Source organism: Haliotis cracherodii, unplaced genomic scaffold, assembly GCF_022045235.1.
Source record: "Haliotis cracherodii isolate W230 unplaced genomic scaffold, xgHalCrac1.p SCAF_1, whole genome shotgun sequence".
Classification (NCBI taxonomy): Eukaryota; Metazoa; Mollusca; class Gastropoda; order Lepetellida; family Haliotidae; genus Haliotis; species Haliotis cracherodii.
Window position 1 is genome coordinate 20,455,909 of NW_027266264.1, and position 26,571 is coordinate 20,482,479.

Consider the following 26,571-nt stretch of genomic DNA (forward strand, 5'->3'; position numbering starts at 1 on the left):
TTTTCTTAAATATACAATTAAATGAGAACTAGTTTGATTAAAAAGAGATCATTTACAGTGGTTGTTTGTTCACCGCTGGTTTCTCTGATTAACTTTCTTATTATTAATAGTGGGAAGAACGTGACATGTAATGGGATGTTCTCAGATTTTTGTATACCGTTAGTTTGCACAAATCGTAGCGAGTACGTGACACACTGGCAACAACTGTTAGAATAGATCATGTGCTAAATCAGTGATGAAGCATATATATTACTGATTTAGCAAATGATCTATTCTAACAGTTGTTGCCCTATATATAGTTGTGTGTATATATATATAATACTGGGAGTAATGATAAGTAATGATAAGTGTTCTTCTAGTTATATCATGGCGTGTCAGCTTAATGTGGTAGGAAAGCCCGAAGTGATGCAGGTCGCAGACGTTTACCACTTCGGTGAAACCCACGAGCACGGGTATGGTGCTGACAAACCTAGAAACATAATCGGGGCGAACCGGGATTCGAACCCACAATCATAGGTTTCTGGCGTGCCCAAGGGACGCAACTCTGCAGAGCGAATCACGGCGCCTTAGACCACTGGACCACCCGTGCCTCCTTATGTTCAGAAGCAATATACGAATTAAGAATGTACATTTCTGGCAGGGAACAGTGAATTGGGACTAAAGTAGTAACATAACTATCGATCAACTCTAAAACAATGACATGAGTGCACAGACAGGTAATATTCTTGTGACTAATTTGGGTATATAGGATAGGTTCGCGATAATTCGCAAAGATCAACGAAGAAAAATGCGTTGTTTGTTTCATGATAAAACATTGTTCTATCATGACGTCATGTCTGGAGATTCGAACATATGCTCGCAACTTGACGTCGTAAATTGGACGACGTTAGTTTGAGAGGGTAGTGAGTTGTTCCCCTTAGATGTAGCTGGGCAACGCAGAAAAAAGCAATGGCCGAACGATCGCAGCCAAGAGTGGGTTATGGCAATAGGTTTTTGGAGAAAATGTACCGATAATCGTTGTGACATTTGTGGGAAAACCAAACATAAAACCTCTGTTCATAAAATAGACTTGTCCAACAATGCCTAGATATTATTTTATTCAGTGAATCTTCATTATTCAAATACGAGTAATCATGATTAAATCCTGTAAATCTCGTAATTTTGAGGTTGTAAATAATGTTGATATCGTATGTAAGAATAAGACGACTCGTGGTATATTCTCCCTACAGTCTTTTACTGTGCGTTCTCATCGTTCTTTTCTAACATACACAGTTCCGATGGGCTCCGATTCTCTCGAGTCTCAGTGGAGTGACAATGGAAGCAAGTCGCCAATAAAAAGTTCAGACAGAAAGTTCGAGATACACCGACAAACAAAAGTCTGACTTGAAGCACAGTGGATAATAACCGTTTTAGGCCAGTAAACCGACCAGAATAGGCAGACTGGTGCTCTCTCACACTCAGCCTTTAAGGCCTCTCATTGTCTCTGAATTTCGGAATCACACTCACCCGCTACCAGCACGTGTTGGACTTTTAGGGCCGAAGTTTATCTGAAAGTGAAGGCGTACTTATTAGACGTTAATACACGAAGTTAACTTGAAACCTTCCTTTGCGTATTTCATGAGATTACGGTGAAAATCTAAGGGCCCTTGGATACTCACATTGTACTTCTCTCACATCCCGACATCAGAATTGAAATAGGAGGGAGTGACGTAGTCTAGGTATTTACAGCCATGGACTAGACTCATCGGGTCAGGAGTGTGTCTTATGCTACCGATGGATACATGCGTCCCTTCAATAGTAAAGGGATATTCAGACATACTTACATTTATACATGATTGTACAGCAGCTCAATTGCATCTAATGAATGATGGAATTACCTTAGCACCAAGTTGAATAATGTATAATTCATGAAATTATTTCTATTCAATTCTTTGGTTATATTGATTACATGTAACAGATGGATAAAACGAGCATTGTTACGGACAAATTACATTGTTACAAAACAAATTGACTGAAAGTGTCCTTTTTATGGAAGTTGAGTGATTGCAAATTAGGCATTTCTCTTGCTTGTTCTGTCAGTTCATTTCTTTTATTCAAAGTTGAACAAAATATTAAATTACCTGCGTCAGATCAGGATTATATCTTGATAGCACAGGACATGCCTTAACTGGCAAAGTTCGAAAGTCACAGTGTTAAAATTTCAGAATTGTTGAACAGTTTCAATTAAATAACACATGTGGTTGTGGAAACAGATCGTAAAAGGTTCCTAATTGTCTCTCTGTCTCTGTCTCTGTCTCTGTATCTCTCTCTAACTCGGCAAGTCTCGGACGTTTTCCACTTTTATCAAAGAGTGTTGATATGTTTGATATCAAAAGACACGAGGGTGAGATTCTCTATTTATCAATCACCCAATCACAGGACATTAAAGCCACGTGTTCGAGTTCGTACTGTGCATCCTCTTCATATTGTTTCGCAATTATCCATTTCACCTTCTCGTATAAAATATGTCAACTGTTCGTGTCTAAAACATAACGATTATTTCCCCGAAAGTTTTCTCGATCTACATGATTTATTTTTAATGATCCCAACAAAATGATTCAGACTTATATCTGTTGACGATTAGATCTACTGTGCAGTTGTAACTAAACACTATGGGTTACAGCGATGAGTTTGCTCAGTATATAGATCTGTGATTTCTCTAGGCGACATCTGAAGAGTCTTATTTCATTCCTTGGCCGAGAAAAAGAAGTTGTTAGGTATATGCCCAAGATCATTAAGAGGTGACCCGGTATTTGTACAGCCCGGGAAAGCTATAAGAATCACAACACTGTTAAGGTTTTTGTAGGCATATGTCCTTATGGATCAATAACTGTGTCACGAGCATTTGGTGGCAGGGTTTCTGACAAGGTGATGACACAGCTATCTTGATATTTTCAACTATTGGAGCATGGGGATTTGGTTTTAGCGGACCGTGGATTTGTCATATCTGAAGATGTCTGCACGTGGAGCGCAGCTCGCTATTCCAGCATTTACCAAAGGGAAGGCACAACTTTGCCCAAAAGAGATTGAAACTGGACAGAGATTACCAACAGTGAGGATACACGTCAAGAGCGCCAGTGACAGAATTTCAGTCTAAGTACAGCAATGAAGATCAACATGGTGCCTCATACTGACAGCATAATCACAATCTGCAGTGCCATCACCAATCTACTTCCTAAACTTGTGGAATGAGAGGACACTGGAACTATAGTAAACTACGATTATAACGAACACGCTCATAACGAACTTATTTTTTAGTCCCAGTCATTTGATGTAAATATGCTGTATACATGCTTATAATGAACTACGGTTATAACGAACTAAAATTAGTGATCCCTTTGAGTTCGTTATAACCGTAGTTTACTGTAATTAATAACAATAATCAAAACTTCCTAGATGCTGCAACACTGATCAGCCAAACAGACTTAAGCTAGATTGTGAATTACATGTTGGTCATTGTTCATAGTTTAAATGTACCAGACAAAAATGTGTTGAAAAAATATTTATCACATTATTACAATCATTGTAATACATTAATGCAATCACAACGAGTTACTTTGTTTTTTTATTTATTCAGTTAGTAACAGACCACAGGCCCAAAGAACATAACATCATAACAATTTGTTAACACAAGAACCAGATTGATTGAACAACCATTATTGATGAAGTGACATATGTAATTTCATCACATTTAGTATAAACTTTAATACAAACGGTTCTAATGACAGAAACGAGTAGGAATTAGGATGAATGTATTTCATTCTTAGGTGAAATCACAAATCAGATGACGAAAAACATGTGTCACAGTATCCAAGATACAATTTGATACAATCAACCCATCACACAGCTTGAGCAAATCCAAGTTCCTTCAGGTTTTCGGCGAATGTTCACACAAGGACAGTGAAACCAAGTACATGAACAGTTCGCACCCTCTCACATGAGTCCGTCCTCTTCTTGCCGACACAAACGCCAAACATTGTTCTCTGCTTCCTCGTTCGTGTTCGGTATTTGGCCTTGAATTCTCAATTTTGCGTGAAACGATCTCTGGCAGAACATGCTTCAAATAGTAGTGTTCACAGTTGGTGACCAGCTTGGCACAGAAACTGTAGTCACGGGGTATCCTCGCAATAACAAAGTCACAATAAGTCACATCGTGAACATACATTTGCAATTGGACTTATGTGTAATATTTATGTCCTGTCTTCAACATTAAGTCACCATCCAAACAGAATCCTTTATCTTTAGCTGCTGTGGTAATATCGGCTTCTCTGTGTTTGTAATGGCATTTTATTTCAAGGCAGCCTTTCCCACAACAATCACAAGCGCCAATACAGGGCTTACTGGCACAGATTAGGACGCCAGCACGCCTACATTTGAAGTCAACATGCTGACTAGACTGATGCTTTGAGTAGCAGTTGCTGGCCTTGTCCTCATTGTCTGAGCCCCATGCTTTTGGTTTGTTGTTTAACGCCGCACTCAGCAATATTCCAGCTATATGACGGCGGTCTGTAAAATAATCGAGTCTGAACCAGACAATCCAGTGATTGACATCATGAGCATCGATCCACGCAATTGGTATACGATGACATGCATCAACCAAGTCATCGAGCCTGACCACCCAATCCCGTTTGTCGCCTTTTACGACAAGCATAGTCACCTTTTACGGCATGTATGGGTTGCTGAAGACCTATTCTACCACGTAATCCTCACGGGTCTGTGCCCCATGCAACCGCCATAATCTTTGTGAGGTCTCGAGTGTTATATCCCATAATCCTTGTGATGGTGTTTGGAGGGTCAATGATGTCCTTCATAACAAGGATGTCATGAGCTTTAGTCCCAGTGATCCGGCCTTTCCTGTGTTCATACCACAAAGGACTTATGGCTTGGTTACCTGTCACCTCTTCCAGATTTGTAAACATGCAGGCTATCGGTGGTACTATTGATTCCATTTCTTTTCACAACTGGAAACGAAATTGTCGTCAGTAGTCAAATCATGCCATAAACTTTTAAGCGAAGGTGGGAATGACTGTATATCCTCATCTTCATCAGCACTGTCAGTTTCCTCTTCACCAAGTTGGGGTATGTTCTTGACATGTCATATACAAATTAAATAGGAAATATATAAAATCAACAAAGCTAATATAACAGTGATCTTAAATATACATGAATTTTCAACAAATCTGTTTATTGTTTGTTGTTTAACGCCGCAGACAGCGATATTCTAGCTTTATGACGGCGGTCTGTAAATAATTGAGTCTTGACCGGTCAATCCAGTAATTGACATCATGAGCATCGATTCACGCAATTGGGATACGATACTTTTTATTGAGTTTAATATTTTAATACTGATTCAAAGTTTACACTCCTCTTTTCTGTAAGCAGAATTCCACGTTCAGGCATCACTTGTGCATGCCTTTGATGTAAGACCATCTTTCACCCCCTTATCTACCTTGAACAGCAGTGCTGCTATGTGACTGTAAACTTTCCCTTGTCGGACACATACTTTTCTATCACATTTACCCTAAAAATCTTTTTGTTATACTATAAGAAATAGATACAGTTACAAATTATATAATCATAATCTACAACATAATTTATATAATAGATATAATGACATGCTCTGCCAAACATGTGCAATTTGCACAGTACACTGTTCCATTTGCCTTGTTGATGCAGACCCATGACTGACGTTGTTTATCACGCAGGGGCTGAGATGGAATAACCTTTGTTCTCATCAAACACAAAGGTGATTTGTCATCGACGTTATGGTATGACCCCTTTCCACATATTCATATGCTTTCAATGACTTGAAGGCTGTCGTAGATTCGTGGGAAAACTGACCAGGTGTGTCTATCAGATAGACATAATAAAAATAAATATCTGTAAAAGTTATCCCTGGCCATGTTGTTGGATCATCAACCCAGCCATTTCTCAAACAATACGGGTCAGGGAAAAAGTACATGCGCCCTGCCGATACTTCAGCTTTGTCTCGTATCGTTGGGGTCGGCCCCTTAATGCCAGTCGCTTTTGTTCAAATATAATGTTTAGATAAAGGATTACTGCAAGGGATTAATGGATTATGTGTGCCTGGCATACCAACACTGGGTACCCCCAACACTACTGCAGAATAATGTAGTAGTAGTAGTAGTAGTAGTCGTAAAATGGTATTAAAGTGTCACACGCACAACATGTACAATATAAAATCGATGCACATAAGACAAAAGTTGTATGGCGTGCTTTCCAGCCAGACATTGCCTTATGAGACACTATATACAATATAAACAAAACATTTACATAATATATATAATGGGAGAGGTGGGAAATTTAGCTACGAAATGAGAAGACTCACAGGAAACAATAACAAAATCCTCGAATAAAAAACGAAAGAAAAAGAAAGGATAGAGATAGAGGTAATTTAATAATCATGGCGACGACTGTCGTCTCTTAAACATTTTAAAACGCGTTGCGGCAAGCAATTTTTGTAAAACGTTTGAATTCATTAGGTAAATAAATTTATCTTCGCATATCACATCAAAATTTCGGTTGTTTTCCTCAGCTGCACATAATAAATAATGCCGGTAATCTTCATAAAAACTGCATTGTCGTAAACAAATAATATTCATCCAAATTCGTTTCAAGTAGCGTTGGTATTGTCACTTCCCGATGGAGGGTTATGCCCATTCAGACCAGGCATGATGGTACAGGGTCTAAGTAGCTGATAAAACAAATCCTGAACATCAGACTGCTGAATGGATCAAAGTGTAAACGTTACATATGAAGAAGTGCTACCAGTGACCAGTGATCATTAAAATTCCTCTGCAATTCCACTTTAGTAAATTGATAGATCTGCTCATGGTGGTTCAACGGGGAATCGGGGCGGTCGGGTAACCTTTTGGTTAAAGCGATCGCTCGTCAAACAGAAGACCCGGGTTCGATTCCCGACCAAGGCACAAAGTACGAAACCCGTGATATGGCTGGAATATTGTTAAAAGCGGCGTAAAATCAAACTCATCATCATCAACGGGGATCTTGAGCGTGTTGAGGGGCCATTCCCATGCACAGGGATGCAGTGACTTCCATGTCCAGTGGTCCAAATGGATTTTGAACCGTCACAGGGGATGCGGAAGCCGAGGGAACTTCTAAATGCCGCAGTGCCTTCGTCATTCGTCCTGTTGCTGTTTTTTTAAGATCATATGAACATTTACAAAGTAGATCAAATGCTCAACTTAATCGCCAATCATGAAACAACACCAGCTGTACTCGACACCGGGGGGGAGATACATAAAGGATAAAGGGTCCAGGTTACTTTACAGTTTGCAGTATAAACATGACCATGACCAAAAACTACTTATTGTGTTTTGAGTAATTGTTTGATTAGGGAAACACAATTGTATGTATATCAACATCTTTTATACTGTAAAAAGCGACGTTTCGGCATAGACCCTTATACCGTTGTCAAGCAAGACTGTCTTGCTTGACAACGGTATAAGGATCTATACATTTATCTATACATTCTATCATCACTGTAGGGATGTTACTCTATTTCACCAGCTGCCTGGGCCGAGAAAGGAATAAGACTTATCACAAAACAAGAAGCTACATATTTTACGGCATCTAATTCTAATGCCGCAATAACCATAAGAAATAAACTTACTTAAATAACAACCAAGAAGTCAATATTAGCCAATCAGAAAGCAACTACCTCGTGCGTTACGGTACTTGTTTCAAAATGGCCCTTTGAAAAACATTTTGACAAAGTTCTCGATTCAAAATTTGACGATTGTCCAACATTGCCGAGATCACATTTTATTCAGGGTGGTATCATCATTTAAATACGGGTAATTATGTTTAAATCCTGTAAATCTGGTAATTTTGAGGTTGTAAATAATGGTGATATCGCATGTAAGAATTAGACGACTCGTAGTAATTCTTCCTGCAGCCTTTTACTGTGCGATAAACAACACCTCGTCGTTCTTTTCTAACATACACAGTTCCGATGGGCTCCGATTCTCTCGATGAGTCTCAGTGGAGTGACAATGTTAGTAAGTCGCAAATAAAAAGTTTAGACAGAAAGTTCGGGATACACCGACAAACAAAAGTCTGACTTGAAGCACGGTGGATAGTGACCGTTTTAGGCCAGTAAACCGACCAGAATAGGCAGACTGGTGCTCTCTCACACTCAGCCTTTAATGCCTCTCCTTGTCTCTGAATTTCGGAATCACACTCACCCACTACCAGTGCCAGTGTGGACTTTTACGGCCGAAGTCTAAAAGTGAGGGCGTACTTATTAGACGTTAATATACGAAGTTAACTTGAAACCTTCGTATGCGTGTTTTAGCTCAAAACGGGAAAGATTCAAGGGCCCTCAGATCATCACAGTGTACTTCACGCACATCCTGACATCAGGATTGAAATACGGGGGAATGGCATGGTCTAGGTAGCAACACGGACCAGACTCATCGAATCACGGCCTTCCCGTGGCCATCCTCTTATCCTGCTTGGGTGTCGTATTCATGTGTCAGGGATATTATGAAACTGAAAACAATTACGTTGATACATGTACAGCAGATTAATTCACGTAATCAATGATGGGATTACCTCAGCATAATTTTACAAAATGTATAATTTATGAAATTATTTCTTCCAGATATATTGATTAAATGTAACAGATGGACAAAATTAACATTGTACTCAACGAAACAAAACAAATGGGCTGGAGGCGATTTTTATTGAGTGCATCCTCAACTTATATATTTCCCCTGCTTATGCTGGTAGTTGGTTTTATAATAGTCGAAGCGGAACAGTTGCCTGCGTCAGATCAGGATTATATGTTGATAACATAGGAACATGCCTTAACTGGTGAAGTCCGAAAGGTACAGTGCAGTATTATGCTTTCAGAATTTCTAGACATTTTCAATTAAATAACACACGGTGTTGTGGAAACAGATAATTATAGGTCCCCAATTTCCTGTCTTGAGAGGCGCTTTATATCTTGCAAAAATTCGTTCACCAGAAATTGCTCATGAAATTAATCACTGATGTGCTGGGTCTTGAATAAGCTTTTGTACAGGCAGGTTTCCTACGTTTCTACGAAAGTAACAAATCTCTGGACGGAAACCGGGGGCACGGGTGGCCCAGTCGTCTAAGGCCCCGATTATGTTTCTAGGTCTGTCAGCACCATACTCGTGCTCGTGGGTTTCACCGAAGTGGTAAACGTCTGAGACCTGCATCACTTCGGGCTTTCCTCCCACATTAAGCTGACACGCCGTGATATTACTGGAATACTGTTAAAAGCGGCGTTAAACCGAACTCACACACTCACTTACTGGACGGAAACCGTCGCAAGGTTTTAAAGATATTCTCACGCCCTGTGTAATTGCAGATTGTCGTTCTGCTTATGATGCTGACTGACTGAAATGTTCAAATCTATTACGTGAAAAGACAGCGTTAATATTAAGATGGTACACGTTATGCTTAGAGGCAGGTAGTCTGTGACCAATACGTAAACATTGAATGGCCAAGCCCGAAGTGATCGAGACAACACGTCCGCATCATTGCTGTGCCGCGATTTCTTGTTTACCAGTTGTCGTACATCCCAGTCGTTTCGTTGTTCGACTGTTGTTTTATATGAAATGACTGAAAGGCACAGGTGATTGATCAAACATGAACATGCCAAAATGTCAATTTACAAATCAATAGCGTGTGTGTCCACCTCTGGTTGCGATGCAAGCAACACATCTTCGTCTCATGGAATGGACCAGGCGTCGCACAATGTCCTGTGGGATATCTGTCCATATCTGCTGCAGCATGTTTCGAAGTTCCTGGAGTGTCTGTGGAACACGTGGTTGACGTCGAAGGCGCCGATCCATCTCATCCCACATGTGCTCGATTGGTGAGAGATCAGGGGAGCGAGCCGGCCAGGGGGTGACATTCACGTTTTTTTGTTGAAGAGAATCCTGAACAAGTCGAGCGATATGAGGCCGGGTGTTGTCATGTTGAAAGGTAATGCCTTGGGCATGACGACGCAAAAACAACAGGGTCGATGATCTCGTCGCGGTAGCGCTGTCCATTAAGATTTCCCTCTACCACTATCAAACGGATCCTCTGTCTTGCTGTGATCCCACCCCATACCATAACGCTGCCGCCCCCGAACCGATCTTCTTCCATGACACAATGTTTGACGTAACGTTTTCCTCGATGTCGGTACATTCGAATCCGTCCATCGCTGTGGTTGAGGTGAAAACGAAACTCATCAGTGAATAGAACTTGTCCCCACTGCATGGCCGTTCAGCGTTGACGCTTTCTGCACCACTGTAGACGTGTTTGACGGTGGTTTCCTGTCAAAATTGGACGCCTGGTGGATCTTCTAGCGACAATCCCTGCACATCTGAGGCGACGACGTACGGTTTGTGAAAATATTCGTCGAAGGCTTTAGGTGCTTCTTGCAGTTACTGTTGCTGGCTGGAATCGATTTCGTAGGTGTGTTGTTCGAATCCAGTTTTCTTGTCGATTATTGGTTACGCTTGGTCTGCCACTCCGAGGATGGTCTCTGACTGCATTCGTCTGTTGCCAACGTTGCCATAAACTTCAAATGGTGTTTCTGTGGACGTTAAATTGTCTTGCAACATCACGTTGCCTCGATCCTGCTTCTAGAATACCAATGGCTCGAGGACGCTCATTTTCGGACTGGCGTGGCATTTCGTAATGTTGAATAATTGCGTAATTTTTATTTTTTTTGTGGTGGTTGTTGTCAGCACGATGCCAAACAATGCATATGGAATCCCGTTAACGCACTTGTTTTATACCCATTCTTGGGTAGTGAAATGCATAGTGCTTGCATAAAAGTCAACATTTGCATGGAATGCATGCTTTTCTGTAGCAGTTTCGTTTTTGTGACTTGATTCCATACATGTACTACAATATTGAAAACCAAACTTTACTTGTTGAAAAATACACTAAAATATTGGTGTCACAGGAACTTTTGTCGTTGAGTATACATGATCGTGTGAACGAATTACCCTAACCATTTCATTTCATTGAAATAAGTTATTACGTATGACCTTAAAAGTACATGTATATACCAAGGTGTGAATACAATTCGAAAATCGTAGTTAGTTTTATGTCATGGATTGGCCATACAAGTATAGTTTGAGCAAAGTTTACAGTAATGCAGCCAAATGCGAAATACAAGATGAGACGAGGATGTGTGTTTTCTGGTGGTCACAGTGACAAACATTAGTTCAAATGTTTGAACACGTGAACAGAATATACATTGAACAATACCATACACTACAAATCGAGGTAATTTTTGGTACTTTTCTCTTTCACGTGATCTGGATATTAATTAATAACTGTAAAAACAATAACATTTCTTTCTTTCACCTGCGCAAGTTTCAGGTGTATTTCACGTTTCAAGCTTTTCATAAATTAGACATAAACCATTAACAACACATCATGACATCCGAAGTATGAGTGAGTGAGTGAGTTGGGTTTAACGCCGCTTTTAACAGTATTACAGTTATATCGCTCGGTGTCAGCTTAATGTGGTAGGAAAGCCCGAAGTGATGCAGGTCTCAGATGTTTACCACTTCGGTGAAACCCACGAGCAGGGGTATGGTGCTGACAAACCTAGAAACATAATTGGGGCAAAAAGGGATTCGAATCCACAATCATAGGTTTCCGGCACGCCCAAAGGACACAACTGTTAGACGACTATCGCTTCCGTCAATTCTGTTTTGTCGTCAAAAAAACAATTTCATCGGAATCTTTTGACACCATCGCGAATGTTAGGCTTGTTGTTTTATTCCCACTAACAACAGTCGTAGGGATGATTTAACATTCAGATTGTATCAAAATATATGTTAATGGAATAAATAACTGCCTCATGTTCATATAATGTCTGATCAGTGGAAAGTAGACATGTATGCTGAATTGTTTTTAAAGAAATGACGTCCATGACAAGAAAAACAAACAGACCATTGTACAGACCATTGTACAGACCAATGGTCTGTACAGACCATTGATTTGGCGATTTTTACGGAGGTAAATTGACGTCAAACCTCTTTCCTTATGACGTCAGAGCACAATTGATTCCTAGCGCCCATAAGGTCCTTTTTCTCATGACGGGTCACACTGTATGAATTCTGTATACTGTAACTTGATGCGGAGGTAATTCTGTCATTCACTGCGTGCCACTGAACTGCTGTAGATGTCTACACGTAAGTATATTGTTCTATGTTTGAAGATATCCCTTTGAGATTGAGGGGGCACATGTATACCTAGGTATTTAAAGATGACCACTAGCATGGTAAGAGCATGGTCAGAGGAAAGCCGTGATTCGAGCTCCCTTTTCCTCGGACTCCTGACCCGATGAGTCTAGTCCATGGCTGTAAATACCTAGACTACGTCACTCCCTCCTATTTCAATTCTGATGTCGGGATGTGAGAGAAGTACAATGTGAGTACCCAAGGGCCCTTAGTTCTTTAGCGTAATCTCATGAAACACCCAAACGAAGGGTTCAAGTTAACTTCGTTTATTTACTTCCACTCATAAGTACGCCTGTACTTTCAGAAAAGCTTTCGGCTAAAAATGCCCAATACCTTAGTGAGTAAATATGACTTCTGAGATTGGGAGACAAGGAGAGGCCTTTAAGGCTGAGTGTGGGAGAGCACCAGTCTGCCTATTCTAACGGTCCCCAACGTCATAATGTACCGTGTGTCAAGTTATACTATTGTTTGTCGGTGTATACCTAACTTTCTTTCTGAACTATTTACTGGCTATTAGTGACATTGTCACTCGACCTGGAAGGTTTCTAAGAATGAATCTGGTCCGTGTTGATACCTGGACTACGTCACTCCCTCGTATTTCAATCCTGCTGTCGGGATGTGAGAGAAGCATAATGTGAGTATCCGAGGGGCCTCGGATCTTCTCTGTGCTCTCTCATGAAACACGCATACGAAGGTTTATAATAGTTTCGTTTATTAACTTCCACTCTTATTATTACGAGTGAAGTGTGGTGAAAGGGTATACCTTAAATCCAGTCTCACAATGAACGGGAGGACACACTAATCTGACTACAGTAACGAAACATTTATTAATACTCCCCCAATAATATTACACACAAGGGGAACGAGTGGCCCAGTCGTCTAAGGCGCCGCGTTTCGCTGTGCAAAGTTGCGCCCCTTGGACATACCAGAAACGTATGATTGTGGGTTCCAATCCCGGTTCGCCCCAATTATGTTTCTAGGTTCGTCAGCACCATACCCGTGCTCGTGGGTTTCACCAAAGTGGTAAGTGTGTAAGACCTGCATCACTTCGGGCTTTCCTCCCACATTAAGCTGACGCCGTTGTATAACTGTAATACTGTTAAAAGCGGCGTTAAACCCAACTCACTCACTCACTCATTACACTCAATACTGGTTTACATGATAACTAAGGGTGTCCTAGCAATAATGATCATAGACAAAGCACACCACACCTTCATCGGGACAGCATCGACCAATCGTCGGCTACATCATCGACCAAGCGTCGGCAAACATCGTCGGGCCGATGAAGTTTTGCTCATCGGATCGACATCGGCCAGACGTCGGAAATAATTATCGGCCTAACATTGGATTGACAATCCTATTATCACCCAAGTGTTGTTCATTCAGACTCCATGACCTTATAATTCTTACCATTATTTTGAATTTAATAAATGGCATGTTTGTCTTGTAATACATATATATCATCAATCATCTCTGGATAAATTTTATTTTATTCAGTATTTCATCACAAATGTACATACATTTCGTAACCTCATTAGACCACCGTACGTCTCCCCTGGGTGTGGAAAGAGTGTACGGTAGCCCTTCCCGTTACCTAATAAAAAAATATTTTTTTAAACTTTTACTCAAACTATATCGGGAATGTATGGCATGCACACGCAATGCTGAAAGTTTCCGAAAGCCTCGTTATCAATTTCACATTTGGGTCTGACAGCAATCACAAGGTGACTTGTTAAATCGAGTTTGTCATTGAAATTCTATTATTACCCGACCCCATATTTAGCATTATTACCATATAAAGCAATGTTCATTCAAAGATACCAATACTCACCTTTATCTAGAAATATATATATATTTTACAATATATAAATAGCGAGGATGCTACTCATGCGAAATTCCAGTGTTAAGATATATTCTCGGATGTAGTCATGTCGTGGTAGCGAGGATTGTGTCCACTTAAGTCATTTAATTGCCAAGATATATCTCACGTTCACACAGTATTTTAGTTAACACTTACCTCTAAAACCAAATGGGTTATCACTCGGCCCTTAAAAGTATCACCCTCTTGCGTCGTCTGCTTGAAAGGACGTGCGTGAGTATCAGCGCTCTCTATTACAAGAGTAGCTTCCCTTGCAGAATTGTAGTGTAAACGCTGGACCAACGTGTCATACACCCTCGTTAACGTAGCTCCCCTTTGGTAAAGGGCACTTACTCTAGCGGACAGACCTATGGATTGCCGCCAAAGGCAAGTAGAACCAATTTATATAGGCCTAATTTGTTGTTTTGCTAATATGTCGTTACGTCACTGTAAAAGAAGCATGTTTCAGTTGTAACCATATGTTTGGGATGGTAAATATCTTGTATTAGGAACAAGCACTATATCATACATCAGAACACAAAGCAATATGAAAGCCTATACTTTTAAAACAAGGCCAACACTGGTGCTGGTAGTAGGTGAGTATGATTCCGAGATTAAGGGCCAAGGAGAAGCATTACAAGGCCGAGTGTGAGAGAGCACCAGTCAGCCTATTCTGGTCGGTTTTACGAGCCTAAAATGGTTGCCAACGTCACATTCTACCGTACTTCCCACCCAACAACTTTACGTTGTGACAACGTAGTGGCAACGTTTCGTTTTGGTTCTCACAACGTAAGACAATTACGTAGTCAAGACGTAAATTTGTGATCACATGCCAACCATTTTACGACTACCACACAACGTTGTTATTACGTAAAACCATAATGAGTGAGTGGGTGAGTTTGGTTTAACGCCGCTTTTAACAATATTGTAGTTATATCGCGGCGTGTCAGCTTAATGTGGAAGGAAAGCCGGTCTCAGACGTTTACCACTTCTGTGAAACCCACGAGCACGGGTTTGGTGCTGACAATCGGGGCGAACCAGGATTCGAACCCACAATCATCGGTTTCTGGCGTGCCCAAGGGACGCAACTCTGCACAGCGAATCGCGGCGTCTTAGACGACTTGGCCTCCCGTACCCCCAAAACCATAATGTCGCAACAACGTCAATGACGAAACCTCAACCATGTTTCAACGTCAAACCCACATGAAACCTAGGTTCGAATGTAAGTTTGTATGTAAGCATCCATATATTAACTTCCACGGGACCTTCTGAAATATATAAACGCAAGGATTTACGGTATGCTTGTGACCGCAAGATATGTAAATGTGGACATTAAACTCTCATTCCAGCCATGCACGAACATTTCTTTACAGTGCTGTATTGTTAGAACTACATGGTCTACTTTACTGGCTTACTCATCGTATTCTTTACGATTAATTCACAGAGATCGAATTTAATTCTGGTCAAAATATGATTATCTAACTAAGGGGTTTTATGAGAATTTCTTTAGGGTAATAATAATTGTTGATATAAATTGAAGCTTTGGCGGAATCATTGGGGTAAAAAATCGTAATTTGATGTGGAACTGAGTAATGTTAACTCGATGCTCGTTTTCGCCTCGATACTAGTATTTGCGTCAGGCCTAGACGCGACATTCATAAAATTCGTCATGTGAAAACTAATGAACTCTTTTTTAGAAAGACAATGTTGTGTTTCGATTTTCGAAATATTATTGGTGTACATGAAATTTGCAATTATTTCCCTGTCTGCGCCTACACAGATCGATCGACCAATAAAAAGAATGGAGTGTATTTTAACAGAGCACAGCTACCAAACAGAGACCTCAAATGGATATTTTAACACTATGTGAATTGAAAGCATGGCTCTCATTTGGCAGTATCGTCTCGTAGCAGAATGCTTGATTGTCCCCGGTGCATTAACAATTTGCTCCCGGTGATATTTTATGCATGTAAATAATTGTAATGTAAAAATGACGAAAATCATAATTTGGGAGAGGACAAAAGTAATAGGCTCAAAGTCGTAACTATTACGCTCAAATCGTAATGGTTGGCATCTCTCATATCTTCGATAAAACAAAGTGAAAGGTATCTTTGTTTAAAAGAAAACAGAACACCCAATACTCTCACGACGTACTCAATACTACTCATGTGAACATAAGACAACTAATGATGGTATTTGTCATTCAATTTAATGATCGAATAAATCAGAAGCTATTTAGGCTTCTTGGTCAGTTGATTGTGCTGTGTCCTTCTGAAAAAAAAAAATAAATAAATAAAACATCATGATAAAATCTTGTTGAAGAAATTTAACAATATCAATATATCTGGTTCTCATTCATATTGAGAATTTAATCATATAAGAGAGCGAATATATCTTATTAATTTATTATACTGAAGTGACTAGACTTTATTGCAACACAAACTAATAGCATTACATCATACGCGACTAAAGTTATTCCTGCATACCTGAATAAACAACACAAGCTCTCCCTCTGCTATGGGTCGTGTTTAGCTGCATTTGCTTGACTTATAAACTCTATGAATATAATAACCTGCTCAAAGTCCATTTCTCACTGTTGTGATGGCGAGTGTGTATGAGCTCAGAAAGCTCTTCTTAAATCTGTAACTCTTTCGCTTTCGTGCAGTCGGAGCAGACCTGTGAAGCACACGCAATGTTAAAAGTTTCAGAAAGCTTCGTTATGAATTTCATGTTCACTGCTGATAGGTCGTGTTTTCAACTCTGAAGAGTCATGTTTCGTTTCTATTCAAATATAAGGGAATCTCCAAAACGTCACTCGATAGGTGTTAAGAAAATTCTTAGTCGAAATTGTATATCCAAAGATGTAACGGGTTTGACTAAGAAATATCATAGATGTTATATTAATACTTTGCTAAGAATTATGCTTCAGCTGTTTGTGTTTCGATACTTAAAGTGTTTTCTTAGCCAAGAATTTTAAAGAAAACAATATCTTAGAAAATTCTAAGAATCATTGTGAACATCGCCCCTGATATTTGGATATACACAGTTCATAGGAATGGGCTCTGATTCTTAGGAACCCGAAAGGGGGAGTCTTAGTGGAGTGACAATTGTTCATAGTGTTAACCAATCATTTGTCTGATCTTGAATCGATTTTTGCACAGGATGCTTTCAAGACAGCATAGATTTCATATCGAACTCATCCAACACCCAAGTCGTAAATCCACCTCGTTCCCGGACAGAGAGACTCACCGGAAGGGTACCCACAGCGTCGTGTCGGGGTCCGGGGTATGTCTCGACTTTTCCGCTCAACAACAACAACACACACACACACGATTATTGCAATTGTTTTTGTCGATTCAGGAAATATCTACATCCACGTCTTAGGAATCGTTTTAGGTTCCACATTTGTAATGATTTTGGCTACACACTGAGACACACACCTATTTCTTACGGACACGATGCGATGTCCTCCGTCACCATTATAGCTGGCGCTTATATGTTGTTGCATTTCCGTAGGTCACGCGCTCAGGATCTAAGAATATAAATTGATATCAGTTATCCTGAATTACAATTTTTCGAGTAATGTCCAGCTGGATTTCGACCGATAATTTCACAAAGTTGATACCTTCATAGGCTTTTTACAGGCGGTCGGGTAGCCGGGTTCGAATCCCGATATTGGTACAATGTGTGAAGCCCATTTCTGGTGTTCCCGCCGTGATATTGCTGGAATATTGCTAAAAGCTGCGTAACACCATGCTCACTCATTCATAAGCCTGATCCAAGGTTCCCATTGAAAGTATACTACTACACTGTAACACTCGGTCTTCATCAGTTAAGGCCTGATCCTCTGCTATCAACATTTAATCCTAATGTGACGCAGGCAATTTTGTTCCGCTTTGACTATTATTATAGACAAACTTCCAGAATAAGGAGGGAAAATGAATAGATTGTGCATACACTAACTCATGCCCATTAAAAACACACCTTCCGTACATTTGTTTTATTACGATAGTTTTGTGTTACTGTTGTCCATATGTTACATTTAATCAACAAAACTACAGAACTGGATATAAATCATTATATGAATTATGCTGATTGTAACTTGATGCTGAGGTAATTATTTTCTTAATTACCTGCCGCTGAAATGCTGTAGTGGTATACACGTAGGTATGGATGCTGAATTGTTCTTTGCTTTAAGTTCTCATTTGGGATCGATGTGGCGCATATATCCCACAGTAATAAAAGTCAACCACAAGCAGTAGAAGAGGAAGTAGAAGAATAAAAATAAAAATAGTTTATTAAGATATCACGTGTCTGTAAATACATGGGAGTAAAATACAGGCACCCCTTCTTATCATATGTTAGCACAGATGTTACAGCGTCTAGTTTTAAAAAATATATGCGTACATGTGTTACACTACATATAAGAGGACGGCCACAGGAAGGCCGTGGTTCGAGCTCTGTTTTCCTCGGGACTCCTGACCCGATGAGTCTAGTCCATGGCTGTAAATACCTAGACTATGTCACTCCCTCCTATTTCAATCCTGATGTCGGGATGTGAGAGAAGTACAATGTGAGTATCCAAGGGCCCTTAGATCTTTACCGTAACATCATGAAACACCCAAACGAAGGTTTCAAGTTAACTTCGTTTATTTACTTCCACTCATAAGTACGCCTGTACTTTCAGAAAAGACTTCGGCTAAAAAAGTCCAATACCTTAGTGAGTCAATGTGATTTTTCTGAGACTGGGATACAAGGAGAGGCCTTTAAGGCTGAGTGTGGGAGAGCACCAGTCTGCCTATTCTAACGGTCCCCAACGTCACAATGTACCGTGCGTCAAGTCATGCTATTGTTTGTCGGTATATACCAAACTTTCTTTCTGAACTATTTACTGGCTATCAGTGACATTGTCACTCGACCTTGAGGGTTTCTAAAAGTCGGAGCCCCTTCCTATGAACGGTGCATATCCAAAAAAGGCAGAAGAATATACTGTGTTTGTGTACTCCTTGCATTGTTTAGGGTTGTCTGACAGTTATGTTACTATTGTAGTCTCCATTTACCTCTGACGCCAAGTGCTATACCCCTTTCTTTTTTAAATACGCGGCCTTTATAACTCTTCTTCATAACAAAACTAAACCTATGCTGCTTAAGCAAGATACTAACTGTACAGTCGCTAAACCAGAAAATCAGTAAATCAGAAACATACAACTTTATGGATAACAACTTCCTATTCATTGCATTGAACGACGTTTCGATGTAGATTCGTACATCGTTATCAGGTTGTAGTGACTCAAACAAGTAATGAGAGCTATAAACATGGTATGTTATCATACGCAGCAGATTAACAATAGATACACACAGATGTTTAGAAGAAGCCAGCTATACATTAAGAATAACAAAAGGCACACAGGTAACAATACAGGATCAATACTTATTGAATGTTCGAAAAGACAACAAGCATGAATTCAACAGATGAATTTGACGGAGTCTCTGTAAATGTCTCCTCACAGAATCCTCAATACCAGAAGAACCAGAACAGCAGAAGCATCATCGGAGACTCTTTGAGGTGAGGTGAAATGGGGTTTAACGTCGCGTCCGAGATTTATGCACTTATATAGCGACGTGCATGCACATGTGTATGTGTGCTTGCTTGTGGCTGCTTGTACTAGTCCGGACTGATGCCGATTTATAGTGCTAGCTCACTGAGATACCATGCCGCAGTTAAACATGAATACCCCACTCAGACACAGCATACTGACTCCGACTTTTAGCCGAGCGCCGAGCGCCGAGCGCCAGACAGGGTAACAACAAGTACAATGTACCATCTTTTAACGTCTTTTGGTATGACACGGCCGGGGATCGAATCTCGGACATTCCGCTCTCCGGGCAGACGCTCTACCACTAGACCACGGAGGCGGTCGATCGAGTCTTTGAATATATGACAGTGCTGGATATGGTTACAGACATGAAAGGACGAGGACTTACTTTTGTGAAAAGATGTACCAAGCGTCATGGTACCGAAACGATTCCAACAAATGTCCACCTGTTTTCCTTTTCTTCTCCAACAGCATCGAAATCAGTGAAAGCAGGGTATTGTAAAATAGATGTTCAGATGTATATCCCTAACCCTTTAAGATATTTTAAATGTTAGCAATTAGGCCATGTGATAAACTCCTGCATATACAATATCGCGTGTGCGCCTTGTAGTGACTCTTCTCACGTCACAGAAGGTCACAGAAGGTTGTAACCGTGATTGAAGAAAATGTAAAAAGGCTGTTCTGGAGCCTTCTCTTCATCCAGTAAAGCTTGTCAACTGTGGAAAAGGTAATTTGAAATCAGCAGAACAATATGTACAAGAAATATCACTTACACTGAAGCAAAGAAACTTGTGCCATATACTGAACAGACTGAAACCTATGCGTCAGTTACTGAAACTTCCACAGCTTCAACTTCAACAACATCATCAATTCAGTGCCAAACCGATTTGACATGGGTAAACTCTATCAATCCCGAGCCCGTCAGAGCTTCTGAATCTTCCTTATAGACTGCTGAGCCATTTCCAGATACACAGAATTCATAATCTTTACCTTCTTTGACACAATGTCATTCAACTTCAAAATCAAGTTCACAACATGATACGTCATCACCAGCACAATCTGGAAGCGAAGGAAATGTTATATCAAGATGTAAAACTGACTCTACTTCATGTCGGAAAAAAACATAGGATCATCTGATCCCTTTGGTTGTCTACTATCAAACTGTTTAATAAGTTTGGATCTCTTAAGGAAATGGATGTGTCAAAGAACATCCATCATAAGGCTAAATACATTTTCTTTACAGTAGACATCATCTACAGTGAACACTCAAGGAACAGTTCTTTGTCTGGTTGTTATAAGTCCAACGCCCTGAGGAAAGTTATGTATGTACCACACGCACGCACGCACGCACGCACGCACGCACGCACGCACGCACGCAAACACAGTACTATAATCCCTTCCGGGTATGTGTGATGTAATCAATAAGTGCCATTCATCAGCAATCAGTTGATCGAGGTACGAGTAGGAATCGAAAAAGTGATAATCTCCGCACAGATTATTCAATTATAATAGACAACCCTTATAGAAAATATTTGATTAACAGTGTCACTACATCACAAGACATTAGAAAATTCTAATAAGCATGTGAATAAGATAAAGTGACTTAATAATCCCTATTAATCAAAGCTGTCAATAAACTGTCAAATCATATCTGTCGGAAGACCACCCGAAGTAACTTTGAGTTACTACAATTTAAAATACTTTAGTGTTACATTTTGCAGAGGAAAGGGCATCTACACAAGATGCTTCCGTGTGTGCACGTAATACTTGACATCTCAGTTCTCACAGATACAACATCTGAATTTGTAATGTGTTAAAGGAAGCATACGCATACATGTAGCATTTAAAAACACTTTCGTGAGTCTACAACAACTCAAAACAGTCAAACAAGATTGTGTTGTCGATGCAATATTCTATCCTTGGGAACAGCTTGTGCATAGACAAGGGTTGTTTAAAACAATATTTTCTTTTTATCAAAATCAGTTTTAATTTGTTTCCACCATTTTCTCTATAATCTTTTATGCATGTTTATGTTGCTTCATATTATTGCTCATTTCAACCACCTGTTTGGGTGTTCCCAAAGCTCGTGTATCATAAAACACTTCACTGTTTCTCTCTCCTAATCTAACGTATAACATTTCAGAACATAACCATCATCTAATACACAACCGATGATGCCAAGACATATTTTATTTTATTGTCTGTGACCATTGAATATTTTCAAAACAGGACCGTAGCTGATATAAGGAATGTAGCATCCAGTTATCTTACTAACTGTTTTTATCAAATAAGATGTCTGTATACGACGTACGTCATTCTGTTAACGAAGTTTTTGCGATAAATATTTGGAAACATACAGTTAAACGACTGTTGTGACAGGGAGCATTGTATGGTAGCTGTGACAGACAGATTGACAGGCGTTGTCGACGAGAGTTATGTGCATCACTAGGTTATTTAAACGGCAGAATGTAGACTGTTACAGTATACTACAGTTTGAGGATTGATGTGGCCTATGACGGACGTAATTTAAACTCCTTCCACACTGACATTGCATCAAAGTGTTTTGTGTACCGATTACTCATACTGAAAGGGTCGGGAAGTGGGATGGTTGTTCATGCGAGTCGTATGACGCTCTTTACAATCTTGGTAGACAGAGCGAGAATAGCAGGAATAGTTTACTTGTGTTTACATGTATTTATCAAACATTACATGTACCTGCAATCCATTCACAGTGTAGCATCATAGTATACATTGTACATGTATGGAGAGTATTGCCATGGCCCGCCACGCGTTGAAGGCGTGATAGTCCCATAACACTCCTAATTAGTGCCATAAAACAATGAAATAGAAATCCGCAGATTATTCGCGAATTATTTGCAACGTATTCGCAATTTTACTGCAGAACAAACTTTTGCGTTGTAGTGTATGTAAATTAATTCAAGAACTCCTATGTCCAAAGTTTGGAATATAGTACAAAACAATTAAAGGTAAAGATTCAAAATCTAGTGTTCGGCTCCCATTGCCGAATGCTATGAATACACAATGACATTTAGAAAGTGGTCAAATGTAACAAATGTTATATTTGGGATAACACTGAACTTGTTAGTAAAGTACAGATTCTAGTACTTTTGGGGGTTGAGTCCCATCCGGGATTCGAACCCACACTCTCGGAGTGAGGCACCTTATCGCCACCACACAGGTGCGATTAGGTGCCTCACTTTGTTACACTGTTGTTTGTTAAATGGCATGGTGTATTCACACTAACAGATACATCTGATATAGCAAATTAACTCGGAGAATCTTTAGCTAACTAATCTTTCTCATCAAATTATACATCGAAATTTCATAAATTTAAAGAACAAGAATAAGAATAAGAAAATTATAATTAAATTCTGACAATGGTGAGGGCCATAATGAGATTTTCTCCTTAAATGAACTGCACACTGCTTTAGGACAATCACGGATACAGGTGCTGAAACAGCTACTAATACGTTTACCTGACACATGTCTTGAAGTATTGTTAAGTGTTTTTGACAATAAATGGACTTCTGGAAATTTCTCTTTATCTTGGCGGAATGCTGTTGTCATTCCTATACTTAAACCTGGTTGGGATCATACTGATCCTTCTAATTATAGGGGGGCACGGGTGGCCCAGTCGTCTAAGGCGCCGCGATTCGCTGTGCAGAGTTGCGTCCCTTGGGCACGCCAGAAATCTATGATTGTGGGTTCGAATCCAGGTTCGCCCCGATTATGTTTCTAGGTTTGTCAGCACCATACCCGTGCTCGTGGGTTTCACCGAAGTGGTAAACGTCTGAGACCTGCATCACTTCGGGCTTTCCTCCCACATTAAGCTGACACGCCATGATATAACTGGAATACTGTTAAAAGCGGCGTTAAACCCAACTCACTCACTCACTCTAATCATAGGCCAATATCACTTACTAGCTGTGTTTGTTAGACCATGGAAAGAATGGTCAATAACAGATTAATATGGCACTTGGAAACAAATAATCTTATAACAAATATTCATTGTCGATTTTGGAAGAATAGAAGTACTGTTGACCATTTGATTAGATTGGGGACATTTGTAAAAAATGCTATAATTTATAAACAACATGCTGTATCGATGTTGTTTGACTTAGAAAAAGCACATGATACCACCTGGAAACATAAAATTTTAAAAGATATTCAAGAGATGGGATAGAGAGGAAATATGCCCTAGTTTCATATCACCATTTGTATCAAATAGGCATTTCCAGGTTCTTGTTGGTTCTGCCTTGTAAGATATTTATGATCAAGATCAAGGTGTCCCACAAGGTAATATATTACCAGTAACGTTGTTTTGTATCAAAATAAATAGTTCATCTAAAGTCTTTTATAAATCTGTTAATGGGTCATTATTTGATGTTGATTTTAATGTATCATGTCGAGGTAAAACATGCACACGATCGAGAGACAGTTGCAAATCAGTTGCATTCTTTTCTGTCAAAAATATAGTTATCCAGTCTTACATCTAGCGGGTACTCCAATCAAAGTTGTAAAGGGAGCTAAATTTTAGGAATATTTTTTATCACCGTCTTACTTTCTTACCACAAAGAAATATATTAAAGCTGAATGTCTGAAGGCACTAGATCTGTTAAAAAATGTTTCAAATTCCATGTTGGGATGGGACCAGTCTTCTTTACTTGTATAGATCACTCATCCGTTCTGAACACGATTATGGCTCCATCATCTATGGTGGAGCCTGCAAAAGCAATCTAAAATGTTTAGATTATATTAACCATCAAGCATCGCACTTCTGATACCAGATTGTATACCAACAGTAAAAGATATGTATAAATATATATACACTACATTAGGTTTCAATAAACATTGTGACTTTAAACCAACACTGGGTGTAAGTCGAGACCTTTCGAGATTTTTCGAAGACATCGTATTGGTCATAGACGGATTACTTGAATATAATATAACATTATGTAGTTATCTGAAAAAGAAATGGCTTTCTCGCGTCAGCGGGCATCTGACTTTAAATGTGTTTCTGTATCTAGTGCATCTTGTGCATGTAAACGTACCCTGTGGATATATAACTGGCATATGTCCTAATACGGCGTATGTCTATATCAACCATAACAATTTTAACAGAAGAGAATAACGTTAAGAAGATGACGAAGCTGCATGAAATGGTAGCCGTATACCGGAGTCGGCATGACCTGGGTGGGTCAATTGACGTTCCTTGATGTTGCTACCGATATCAAAGTCTATATATTGTGCTCTTGGGAATATGGAATACCCTGGCAACAAGTGAATGGTATTATCCTACTTCTCATTGTCCAATTCTACGTCAGGTATTGGAGGCAGGACTGCGCACATAAACAGTGCCTGTTGTTAACCCTCTTGGTGCCACGGGACCACAAATGGTCCCTCACTTTTCACACCCTCATAGTGACACGGGACCATATATGGTCCTGTGAAAATGTCCCTTTTTTAACTGTGAATAAATATGTCAAACACTGAGTGCGCAAAATCAAAATTATAACCATCATCATCCTAATCATCTCAGCTTTAACATCGTGTAAGTCATATCAAGTTTATACAGTACTGCAGATTTCGAAATATGGTAAAATTAATAAAGTGGTTACCGCGCTTGTCGTCCTGTTTCTGTCATGTTGAACTTCATGTGAATGACGGCGATTTTATAGCATTACCCCATGTCACATACACGCAACTATTATAATATCCCACAGCCAATTTGAAAAAGAAATCTGATCAGACTGGTCAGAAAGATTTACTTTTCCCCACTATACAGTTATTGGCGTAAGAGTACGTTTAGTCCGCAATGGAAGTTTTCGATTGTGAGTCATGGCTATTTATCGCGGCGCTAAAGTTGAATCGACAGTGCAGATTGTCGTTTTGTTTATGATGCTGATTTACAGAAAATATTCAAATCAAAGATATGGCAAGATAGCTATGATCGTTAATATTAACGTGGTATAGTGCATATTTATGGGCAGGAGGTTCATGATATAAACCTAAACATTGAATGTCAAGCCCGAAGTGATCGACAGGGCACGTTCGCATGTCTGTGCCGCGATTTCTTGTCTACCGGTTGTCCTACATGCTCGCCCGTTTAGACAAATAACTGCTACTTTGTTCATATGAAATGACTAAAGTCATATGTGATTGCTGAAACTACCTCACCGTGTGAATGACTTGCCCTAACTGTTTCAGATTTTGTCGCAAAAGGAGATTTCAAAAGTGTGGCCACGACATCTAAGGTGTGACGACGCCATATTGTAAATAAATTGTGTCAAGGTCGGTTTCACATGTGGTAGCTCGGCCCCCGTTTCAGTCGATGATACACGCGATACAAACATAATACAACTACAGAAAACATTAACATAACTTGTACAATTATGACAGCAATACCCTTTTGCATTTGGGTTCACCGCTTATGGATACGATGTGCTGTTATGTTCGATTTCGATTTGTTTTTCCTTTCATTGAAACTGCGACAATGACGCTATGATTGGTTTGCTGATTTTGCCGTGAGTCTAATGTACATGTTACATGATGTGATTGTACAAGATAATTGAGAACCACTTGTGTATGCATATATATACTCACACGCAAAAGAAACGCAAGTCGAGTATGCAGTATACATGTTATTTATTTTCAACAGTAAAGACAAGAAATACTAATAGGGCAATATTGACAAAAAATTGACTGAAGACAGTTTAATGGATTAAAGGCAGATGACATAATTGTTTTTTTCAAATGGCTTACACAGTTTCGGATCAATACCCAAAATGTC

General features: G+C 39.7%; 1 pseudogene; it reads right to left on the bottom strand.

The window, feature by feature from the left end:
* Window positions 1-3,870: 3,870 nt before the first annotated feature.
* On the bottom strand, window positions 3,871-5,774 carry LOC139454551 (uncharacterized; annotated as a pseudogene).
* Window positions 5,775-26,571: the final 20,797 nt, after the last annotated feature.